The 12,425-nt window shown below is 32.7% G+C and overlaps 1 protein-coding gene across 4 annotated transcripts in view; it reads right to left on the bottom strand.

Moving 5' to 3' along the window:
- Window positions 1-11,806, bottom strand: part of LOC118194177 (transcriptional corepressor CBFA2T3-like) — a 248,354-nt gene extending 236,548 nt beyond the window's left edge. Inside the window, exon 1 of one of the 4 annotated variants that reach the window (XM_085821250.1) lies at window positions 11,125-11,806. The gene's annotated coding sequence lies outside the window, so the exon portion shown is untranslated. The remainder of the gene's footprint in view (window positions 1-11,124) is intronic. The other 3 variants (XM_085821251.1, XM_085821248.1, XM_085821249.1) reach the window with 3 other exon arrangements.
- Between the last annotated feature and the right edge of the window lie 619 nt (window positions 11,807-12,425).

The raw sequence follows: 12,425 nt of genomic DNA, 5'->3' as shown, positions 1-12,425 counted from the left end.
ATAAAAAATGGGGGGCGATGAAAAATAATTGATTTTCAAAGGGGGCGGTAGAAGAAATAAGTTTGAGAAACACTGGGATAGATGCAAGTTTATTTACCAATTTAATAATTTTAAAGGAAAATGCATTCATTGGGAACATTGTATTTCATATCTAGTTTTGGCAACAATTCTGAACTTGGATTTGAAAATCAAATGTATGAGAAACTGCTATTGCATAACAAAAACCCATTTTCGACACGATTTTCGTAAAATCCGTTCTTAGTGCGCGTCTACATCGTGACATGAGTTACTATGAAAGCTTTCAAGTCAGTCGGATGTATAGTTTCGGAGATCTCGTGATGAGTCAGTGGTATTTCGCTTATATGTATAGAAATTACTATTATTAGGTAGCAATCTGTGTTTAAATATTAATATTGTTTTATTGCCATTGAATAACCATTGAATTTTATTTAAATGCTAGGTGCTACTTTGGTAGACGGTTGCACGGATTTTGGCGAATTTTTGCCGATTTTTCTTTTGGCGAGTAATACAACTTATGGTAAACCCATTGCTGGATAAGTTATTTATGGTAACCGATACTTTGTTGTCATTTTATTTAAAAAATAATGCGTTTTATTATGCATAACTTCCGTGTTTTAAATATTATTTATGGCTTCTAAATATTAAAAATCAATTAAATTTCACATTTTTATTTGAAATAAAAATTTTGTTGCTTATAATATTTTATATAATTTTATGTTGTTGATGATGTAATCAATGACGTCACCTTACTTAAAAAGTAATTGGTTTTATTAATATCTATAAATTTAATCTAATGTTTCAAACACTATTTATGGCTATTAAATATTAAAATAAAATTTAATTTTGCATTTGTTTTAAAAATGATTTTATTATGAATGATTATATAAATAATTTTAATTCTATGCGTGATGTAATCAGCTCCCTGATTGGTTACTGAATATTTGTGCATTACCGCGCCATTTTAAAATTTTATTATTCATCTCTTAGAATTCGTCAGATTCCAAATAGAATGGACATCTCTGGTTCGAAGATGAATGCTGTTATTGGTAATTACCAAGAATTATAGGTATTGGAATAAAAAAAATTGCCCTTTGAGACCTTATTTTGGCCAACCTGCTTTCCTAATCAAAGATTTATTTATAAATTGTTAATAGCGTCAGAGGAAATTTATTTTAAATTTTTTGAGGAAACCTAGCTAATTGCTTCTTCAATGAAGTGCGAGATATGTGGATAACAGATGAAGATGGTTAAAAGAGCCGATTCAATTATGATTTCGATTTCTTTTGTGGTACTTATCAATAAACAAGAGGTTAAATTACTCAAAAAAAATGAAAGTACATATTTTTCTTTTATTTTATAATTGTATACTTCAATTTTTGTTAAAAAAATTAATACACTATTTTCAAAAATTGCTGAGATAATTATTGTCACATATGTTTTAATGTTAATTATATTTTATATAACGTATTTTAAAGTATTTGAATTTAATAATATTCTAATTCTTTTAAATGTTGGTAGGATGGTTTTTAATTCGATATTCAATTTCAGTAATATTTTAATCTAATTAAACGTTGGCACATGTTATTATAGCTGTGTTTTTATTCTCTTTTTTGCTATATGAAAGTAATAATAGCCTTACTTTAGTATTTTATACTCATAGTAAATGTATTTATTTAAACTTGCTTGCCATCTTAAAAAACGACATTTTCAACAAAAAATTAATCCGTTACTTTTAACGATATTTATTTATTTTTTTTTAAGTTTCGAATACTTTACTATGCGTAAAAACAGCGTTTTTCAAGATGGCTGACGATTGTAAAAATCGCGCTAACAATTGCGCCAACGTAAATCGCAAAAACTCCGTGCACCCGTCTACCAAAGTAGCACCAAATGCTACATTGAAGTAAAGTCGCTTTTTGCCTAATTTTAAATTGATACATTTTACCAATACTTATAACACTGATTATTTCTCTGCAAATCTCTATTAAATTGTACTATGGAAATGAAATTATCCCGTTTTTGGAAATTTTTAGAGCTTGTATGTATTTCAGAAGGAAGGGTACTGAAAGTTTTAGACAAAGTTTGCATAAATATTTTAATTTTAAAGGTACATACGAACAGTTTAAAATTGATTAAAACTACGGTATTTTTAAAATAAATGTTTTCTTCAAATTATTATTCTCATTTCAAAGTTAATATGAAATAAATTACTTTTTTCAAATATCGTTTTATATAGTGTTTTGATTTATAAGCTTTGTTAGGTATTGTTTGTTAGGTTTTGTTAGGGTAATTTTTTATCATCTTGTTCATGTGATCGAGTTTATTTTTGTAATTAATTACACGCGAAAGTAAGTGCATGAAAAAAATTGTAACTGGTTAAAAAGGATGCCATTTTTGTCCTGTTTTCAAATATTCCACTATATGTACAGCATTGTGAAATCAAAAATTAAAATAATTACGAGTTTTGCAACGCTCCTTTGTTTCTAAATCAATATTGCTTGTTCATTTGAAAAATATTTTTCAGCTGTTTTAAAAACGACTTTGTTCCATCTAGCTAATTACATACATTATTTACAGGAAAAGAATTGATTTATTTTATAAAACATAATAGGATACTTTAAAGTATTATATCTTTAATAAAAGAACAAACAAAAAAAAAAAAAAACAAACAAAAAAAAAAAAAAAAAAAAAAACACCATTATAGTATTACGTATAAAGAGCTCTTTGGATTTTCTGAGGATAAAAACGTATCTTTTAATTACGTAATTTTTAAGCATTCTCTTATATTCGTAATTACTGATGATTTCAAAACTGAAATGTTATTTTTCGTTTTATTCTAGTTACAGGTGGAATTACTGGAAATGAAGGAATGATTGAAGATTCGAACTGAACGTTATAAAATTAAAGATAGCAAACAAATAATTTCTCGGTAAAGTAAACAAATAGGAATATGAATTTTGCCACTCAAATTTAAATTTTAGAATCATGTGGTTTGTATGGAGTTCACCATGACTCTTTGTTTTGACAAACTTTTCCATTGCACTGGTTTTCAGAATAGGATGAGAACAATCTTCCATTCCAAGGTACATTAATCTAAAGTGGGCCTAATCTGAACCTGAATTTAAATATGATATCTGTCGAATCCTTTCATCTAAACGAATGTGGTAAAAATGCTACGACCAGAACTTGTTAATTAATCGTTCAACAATACAGTTATGAAGTAATAACTGATATATAGTTGCGGATTTGAAATTTGAATATTAACAATTTTCCTTACTATTTAGTTTTAATAATTTGTTAATATTCAAGAAATTTAGCTAAATTTTTTTTAATTTAATAGAATAAAAATTAAATAATGTTATTTAATTTTATTCTTTAAACAAGCACACACTTCAATTAAGATATAATGTGAAATTCAAAAAATTCTTACAATAAGTAAGTTGTTACATACTAGATGGCAGCACTATAAACTGCATGGTTATTAGTTAAAAATTTTGCATTCCGCGAATTTTTTAAATTCATTTAGAAAGACATCACAACACAGGATCAAATAATAGAACAAAGGTTAGTATAACTTCAGTGGGAGGGGAAAGGAGGTAATTTAGTGCAGTCCTTTTCATTAATTCTGGAATTTCTGACTTCGGATTTTATTGAAGTTTAGCAGTACTCTCCGCTTTGCGAAAATTCATTGTAGGCTAATCCAGGGTAGTTAGGGTTCATTATATGCACTATTCTGAAAGGGTGTTTCTCTGCCGTTCCGAAATTTCGATAAAAAATGTGAATTTTGACCTTTTTAAATAAAAACGTACGATGAATTAATTGTCAACCATAAATTTCTGTTCATATCTTCTGTCGCCCAGCCCCAGTATTGTACTTAGTGACGTTAATTGTCGTACCGATGGACCCGGGTTTGAATACCAGAGAAGGCATGGATGTTTGCATGCATATAGTGCCTGTGCGGCAAGGAAGCTCCCCGAACCGAAATACACGCCAAGCCCTCGAAGTCCTCTTGACAAGCTGATGAAGATTCCTTCTGGAAACAGTGATCTTCATTTGCAAGAGATTAAAGTCTAAGTTTCGAGCATATGGATGTATATTTGCGCTTTTGCAGCTGACGATGGCGGTTTGGTAAAACCATCGAAACTAGTCCTGTGAAAATTTGAAAATATAACGCTGATTTTTGTTGTTTGATTTTTGAATTAGCATTTGTTCGGCGTGTTATTGTGTCTTGATTAAAACTATACTATTTCAACTGAAGAAGTAAATTCTTATGATAATTTATAGTCCACGGAAAGTAAAATATCTGCTACTACTGATCAAAAAGACAAGATCCAGAAGGCAGATCTAGAAGAAATTAATCATCAAGCTACATCTTTGTGAGAGAAGTGGAAATTCCAGGAAACACTGAGAAGTGGATTCTAAGTAAGACACCTCAATGGTACTTACATAGGAAAGTCTGATTGAGAAACTCAAATTGGATCTTATTGTGATCAAAGGATCTTCATAAAGCCTGTAATTGGGAAGCAGTTGGTTATTTTGGAATTAAGAGAGTTTTCCTTTGTTCGACAAAAGTTTTCTGAAATGAGCAAAAGATAGCTAATGCTTTAAATATTTTTAATAGTCTGTTATTTCTGTTCCAGAGAATACAGCATCTGCTGAAGGATATTTTTTGTTATGAAGAATATGTGATAGAAAGAAAAGTCTGGTTTTTGTCAAAGAAATAAGCTCGGGAATATGACGAAATTTTATTTGCATCCAGGGTTATTTAAATTTTTATATGGATTATGTTACTGAAGTATAATGAGAGAAACCCGGAGGCCAGCGTTTCAAGGCTCTACCACAAACCGAACAAAATTGATACTTACTAATAAGATTTTCAAAATAACTTCATTTAGGTATGCAATTTGTGAGGAAGAAAAATAAATTATGACAAAGAAGTTTCAAGTTGGGCGCAACATACTTTAAAACATCAGGTAAGGGCAGTCTTTTGGTGCTAGTTATTTAAAAGTTTTTGGTTTTAAAATAACGCATGTGCAAAACAATGAGCAAAAGGAACACCCATGCAATTCAAGAAGAATACAGAGAACTATTGATGGTGTACAGTGAAAACATAAAGTAATGAGTTTAATAATAAATATAAGTAGAGAAAATAAGGTGGTGGTGGTGTATTGGGAATACGGCAAAGCACACTAGGGCTATCTGTCTAAGGGAAGGGATACCTTCGTGGAGGACTTTCTAAGGGAAACTGGCTCGTATACACGTTACACATGGGGAAAACCACGAAAACGCCCATGCAGCCAACCCGTTCGCGGGATTCGAACCTCGGACCGAACTACCAGTGTTCAGCGATTTTACCGCTCGGCCGCTGGTGGGCCCGTAAAGAAAATAAGAAGAGAAAATATAAGTAAAGAGTATAATGCAACGCCCATTAAGTAATTTGGCTATTTAAGATGGCCTACGGCCTTTTCATAAGATTTTTATGGTTACCAGCAACAAATTTTAATAAAAGGATTTTCAGTTTTTTTTGTTTTGTTTTGTTTTGTTGTCGAGCAAATTATGAGCAAGACGGTAACAGTGTGCACGTGACTGAACTATTTTCAGCTCTTCATGAATGCTGTTATTTCGAACGTATCATGGGGAGTTTGTAATCCGTCGTAGTTGCAACCTTCTCTTTTTTTTTTCGGAGGGGGGACTGTACAGGTGACAGGTGACGGAGGACGGGGACGCCTGGCGTCTAACAGAGGTAAACAGGCATATGTCCCACACCCTCCCCTATCCAGACGCAACAACTCCCTGTGGCCCCCATAAGGGCGCACCGGGAGTTTATCGATACTTCAACATAAATTACTACTTACTCATAAATTACTGCCTACTGATAACATATAAATTCTGCTTATTCGTAAATTATCGCATACACATAAATTACTGCTTGTACCTGAATTACTGCTTACACATAAATTACTGCTTGCACATGAAATACTGCTTACATTAATATGATTACATTAATATGGTGTATTAATATGATGCTCAGTTACATATACATGCTACTGAGCATCATATTAATGCACCATATTAATGTAATGGGGACTGTACAGGCAACATTCCTCAAAAACTTGCATCCCCCGATGGGATGCAAAATGGATTTATAGATGAGTAACGTTTTATAAATTGACAGAGCGCTGTAAGCGGCCGAGCGGTAAGATCGATGAATACTGGTAATTTGACCTGGTTCAAATCCCAGCGAATTGAGTGACTGCATGGAAATCATCATGTTTTTTGTGAAACGTGAATACCAGCCAAATAAGTTTCCCCTAAAAAATTCTCCATAAACACATACCTTCTCCACCAGATGGTCATAAGGGCTGTCGAGGCCTGAAATTTTCTATATGGGACTGTTATAGCATGTAGTTGTGTACCTCTCATTTTCTTTGCAATTGGTCGCACCAAACATATATGAGTACTATTCGGTTTCGAGGGCCGTAAAAAAATTGCAGCGAAAATGTGCGCGCAAAACCGCCAAATCTAACAAACGCGCCCATTTAACAGCGCGCCAAATCTAGCGTACGCGCTGATTTCAGATTGCGTAAGTTTATGTAGTTCTATATTTCTTAAGACGCCATTGAAATACTAGTATAATTTTTAAATCCTTTTTTGATAGCCTATGGATTTAACAATTTGGGAATTGCCCATAACGAAAACTCGGCAATAGAATTTTGGGTAAAGTGCAGAATCACTCACTGATTGACGCGTTTTTAAGAATTGCACATACTCGGTATCCATGGGCACATCAACCTATTTTCACTTAAAAAAAATCCTAGAATTGCACAAAAATGGCACTGCGCACACCCTTGACTTTATCTATGTACACATCGACCTAGTTTCCCTTAAAAAGTAAAAGAAAATTGACAAAAATCCAATTGTTTTTACCCTTGTAAAAAGCAGCAAACCAATAAGTGAGCGATTCTGCACTTTACCGAGAATATTTTCAAAGAAAAGGCATCATTCGTTATAGAAAATTACGTTTGAGCAACCAACGTGATGAAATTATGCTTCAGCGATAAGTCGGTAGCGAAATAGCGATGCAGGCTTCCATTCAGTTACGTTTAGCAATTTTTATATAAATTATAATAATGATCTGAAATATTTATTTACTCTTATGCTTCCATTCAGTCGTGTTTAGCCTTTTTCATATAAATTATAATAATAAAAAAGTATTATATGAAATTAATCTTTCATCTAAATTAAAACATCAATCTTAGATAGTTATTTACTATTATACTTCCTTTCTTGCCGCAATTATTTTTGGCAGCATTGGCATCAATAATAGTTTGGCGATTTTTTTACGGCCCTCGAAACCGAGTAGTACCCATATATGTGTATATATATATATATATATAAGAAAAATTATATTCCAGAAAGAGAAAGAAAAAATTATAATCTTAAATGTTAGTGAAGTCAAAATATTTTTAAATTTGTAATACGTATTTGGTATGTATATATATTACCCTCTGTCACCCGGTTCGGTGAGCTCAGTTTTTTGCAAGTTATACTTTAATGTATCCCAAGCCAATTCTTTAAAGAGGACTTTCAATAATATTTGCGAAATCATGTTAAGGGCATTTTGTTAGTCAAACATTAAAGTATGACCATCTGTTAATTCTTAAGCCGATATGAATGTACAGAGTGGCGCACACTGTATCTACAAACTTTAAATAGCTGCAGAAAGATAAAGCGTGCTTGTAGTCACTTTATGCAGATGTAAACTATGCATAAGCATTTCATGCGGTACGCAAATACGGCGCAGCCTGTCCTCCTGGTGCGTAAAAGCAACCCTATGACCTCGGGTTTGGGGCCAGACTCGGGGTCTTTGGGAAATAATCAAAGTACCCGAAGAAAATAATCAAAATACCCGAGTAATAATCAAAACGCGCGCGACCAGCGACCCAGCCATGTCCCAAGAGCCTCAAAAGCCCGAAGGCAAGCAAGACTGCAGCTCCTGAAATAGAATAAATCGCAAACCGAGTAACTAAAAAACTAGTAAAAAGAAATCAAAGAAAACAATAAATTGTACCACTTAATAAATTAGTATGGTTGCACTAACTTGAAAAGACAAAAGGTAAGAAAGAGAAAATAATAAGTAACTAATACCCCTCTCCCCAAGGATGGTTAATTAAACTAAAATATAATGAAGAGTATAAGACAAACTCATATTAACACTTAAACAAGTTTAACTAATCATTCTTATCTCTTCCTTCCTGGAATTTGTGATCTTCATAATTTCTTTTGCGATTTTAACAGATATCTTTGGGTTATAATTATTCGAGTTAATTTATCCAATTCCCTTTCGGCTAATCTTTGGAATATGGTAACAGGTAGTTTGGCGACATTTTGGTAAGGCGATAAAGGTTACTAGCTAGGACTTTAGCAGTGTACATGGATAAACTCAAAAGTGTGCGCAATGCCATTTTTGTGCAATTCTGAGATTTTTTTTTTAAGTGAAAATAGGTCGACGTCTACATGGATACCGTGTATGTGCAATTCTTAAAAACGCGGCAAGCAGTTTGCGATTCTGCACTTTCTCCCAATTTCGCACCTAATCTTCGTCATGATTAAGCACTTTTGTTCGAGAACAGTTCTAGCATAAGCGTAATTCGGCTAGCAGATTGTTGAGAAAAAAATTTAAAATGTTGAGAAAAAAAACATGCGCCTTTACTTCGTGAAAAAAATATGGCGTCCAAACAAAAACTAGCAGCTTGCTGTAGCAGAGTTGGTCGCCAAATTTTCGCCAAAAAATCGCCAAGTTACCATAATCTAAAGATTAACCCTGCTTTCTACCTTTTTTAGTTAATGCACAGTCTTCCAGGAAGTGTTCTCTACTTCTCTCACAATTCAAACACAAATCATTCTCCTGAATTTTATTTAAATCTTTTCAGATATAAAGGGAAATCTTCCATGACCAGTTACTAATTGATTAAAATCTATATCACCGTATAGTTTCTTTTTCTTATAAATTTTAAACCAAGACATATTTCCAGTATTATAATTCGAAAGATTTCATTCGCAATTCCAGTTTTGATAGAAAGGCTTCTTCATACCGTTAGCTGCTTTTATATCGAGAGACAGGTAGGAATGGAGGTTATTTACTATTTTCCTGAGAGGTTGCCTCCTTTGCCAGGGAATCCGCCCTCTCATTTCAAAGTAAGTACCGTTATGGCCTTCACCCACAACATTTTTACATCGTGTCTCTTCCTCAAACTAAACTAGTTTGAGGAAGAGACACGATGTAAAAATGTTGATGCTGTAAAATGTTGACACGATGTAAAACACGATGCTCTTAATCTCTACAACTGAAAAATTTTTGGAATCATAGTCGGAGAGAGACTGAATAAATGAAAGACAATTTGTGTAGATTTTAATTCTATAATTTATTACAAAGGTCTTTGCAATCCAATTCAAGGCGTAAACGAGAGCGATCAATTTCCGCGTGATCAACGGAGTTATATTTTTTTTAATTTAGACTTACCGTAGTCAATATAATTTCCAAAATAAAAAACGACAAAAGAACATCTCCAAAACCCGATCCATCAGTAAAAATGTCTATCTCTTCAAATTCGTTTTATAATAAATGGATATCATTGATCTAGAATGTCCTAACAAGGGATTAAAATTCTCCAATACAGTACTCGTAATCAACTATTTTCGAATATTTTAGTGATTCCAATATTTTCATTTCAATAAGAATTTTCTATAGTAAAATTAGTAGAGTACAGGAAAAAAACGCAACCTCGACCAAGGCACAAATAATTTCGTTTGGAGTAATGCGAAAACATCTGGTGAAGTGGAGCGACCGGTTCCTTTGGACCATATTGACTATCTGAGATAGTGTTGATTTTAATAAAAATATGTCTTAATCTATCAGAAATCAATTTATTCAACACCTTCCCGAATACTTCTATTAAACTAATAGGTCTATATTAATTTTCATTCTTTGGGATCAATATAATGTTTGCTATTTTCCAAGCATTAGGGAAACGCCCTAATGCTTGGAAAATAGCAAAAATTATACATTCACGATTTCAATAGAGACAAACCACAATACAAGATTTTAATAAAATGATATTTTCATAAGCGTAACACTCCCAAGGATCTTCACATTCAATGCATTCACCATGCATTACTGCCACGCGATTCAAATCCCATTTCTCAGCAATTCGAGTTTCCCAAATTCAATTTTTCTTCCTTTAAAACTTTTCAAAACATATCAGACCGCATTAAACAATCATATAAAATATATTATTATTAAATATATAAAAAATCATATAAAACCGCATTAAAGCACATTAATTAAAGGCGTTATGCATTCGTCACCAACGGGACATGAACTGCAAAACATGAAGCGCACAAATGTAAACTGCTCCATTTACGGCTAACATTTTAAATTTTAATGGACAAAATACAGTATAAGATCAAACTAATAAAAACAAAAGAAAAATCTCAGTAACCTTTAAAGCTTCGTCCAAATTTCAGTTGACGTGAGCTATAAAATATATATATGTTTCAATACTTCCACCCGTATTAAATTTCATGCACATGAAAATCAATGTAAATTCAGTTTTCAGTATTAAAATTTATACGTAAATACAATACATAGATTAAAAAGTAAGGGACCAAAAACCAGTATGAAATTCAGTTTAGATAATGGTACGCATGGATCTCAAGTTATTGCTGTGCACTTAAACCAGTCTCCGTACTTATACAAATTGTTACTAATTCTAGTTTCAATAGTCAAAAACACATCCACCCATGCTATGAAAGTTGGAATACACGACAAATAGACGGAATGTTCCAGTTAGCCGTAACTATGCATAAATTTCAAAATAACGCCGTGCATTTAACATAAACATTATATAAACGTAATATACTACAAAATTCAACATCAGTATTCAAAAACAAATCGAATCACAGTATAAATAGTGAAAAACACGACACTGAAAACTTATATTCAAAACTGTATATAAAATGCACAGTTTTCCTTGCATCCAAATTTCAGTTAATAGATCTAAAATAGAAATAGTAAATGCACGAAGAATAAAAAGTACTTACAACGACCACATTTTGCAGGAATCTGATGCAAAATCACCTTGATCAAAAAGGCAATCAAATCGTCAACATTTGGCTCAGATCTCCTAGAATTTAAAACGCTTGTAAATTCCCCAAAAAGCTATGCAAATAAGTATTGCAAATTAAATATGATACGGGAACTGATGCACATTCAAAACATAACGTTTAAGACACTCCTCACTACATAGTTTCCAAAAATTTAGCAACTTTTCATGAAGTTAAGAAAATGCGTATATCAATGGCGCCGCACATGCGCAAGCATTTAATGCCGTTATAACACAGACAATATATCGGTGAACCTTTAAAATAATGTAGTCCGCCTTCTGCCAAGGTGCACAGTCTCGACGATACAGCAGGGCTACACGAGGTGTCTCAACATGTCCTGTAGAATAATACGCACTTTTCAGCTGATGGAAGCCATTGCGTATTCTTCAGTCTTCTGTAGATAACGAGCGATTTCTCTTTAGGTAACCCCAGCGGAAGGTTTCAATCTGGGATACAGAATGCCATGTCAGATCGCCAAAAGCCGGAAATCGGACGGTTGTGTAATGTTTATCGGAATGCAGCCATCCTTGTGGCTCCCATCTGATTGGAACGGAATTATACCCACTGTCTTGCGCGCAGTTCTTCAGATCTCCATCCTTCCACCGCAACATTCACGAAGCATCTGTGACACAGCCTGTTTGAATGAAGGCATCCACTGCACAGGCCAACAGCCTGGATACCTAAACCAATATCCTAGGTATCCTGATTCTTCAAGGACGTAGGCAGGCCACACCTCTGCATGTGCATTTTGGAAGGGTCACCGGCTCAAACTAGTAGATACAATATACGCCATCATACATATATATAAATACGCTCATATAAAAAATATCTCGACTTTAATTTCGTTACAAAATAATCTGTTCTTATAAATATAGATTACTTTGTAAATAATTAAAGAAAACTCTCTCTAATCGTCAATATGTTGCGAAATATATTTTTAAAATCACATTAATTTTATTATTTTGAATTTCAAGTAAATATAAATTGATGGCTGTTATATAAGTTTTATTAAGCCAAATAAGTCATGGAAGGAAGAAGAACAAGAATATTAATACTTAAAAGACATTCACTATGTTTTGCTACTTCTTTGCAAATTAATTCCTTATAAAATTCTTATTTCTTATACCCAGGAGACAGAAATTTCATTGACTGTTAACGATTGAATCGAACATATTAGAAAATATTATCATCTTTATTAACCTAGACTAATTGAACACATTTTTATTCCATGTACATTT

Source organism: Stegodyphus dumicola, chromosome 7 (assembly GCF_044657685.1).
Source record: "Stegodyphus dumicola isolate Sdum_Otavi_A_Nest chromosome 7, ASM4465768v1".
Classification (NCBI taxonomy): Eukaryota; Metazoa; Arthropoda; class Arachnida; order Araneae; family Eresidae; genus Stegodyphus; species Stegodyphus dumicola.
The sequence above is the reverse complement of the archived record's forward strand: the minus strand, read 5'-3'. Positions and strand labels throughout refer to the sequence as shown.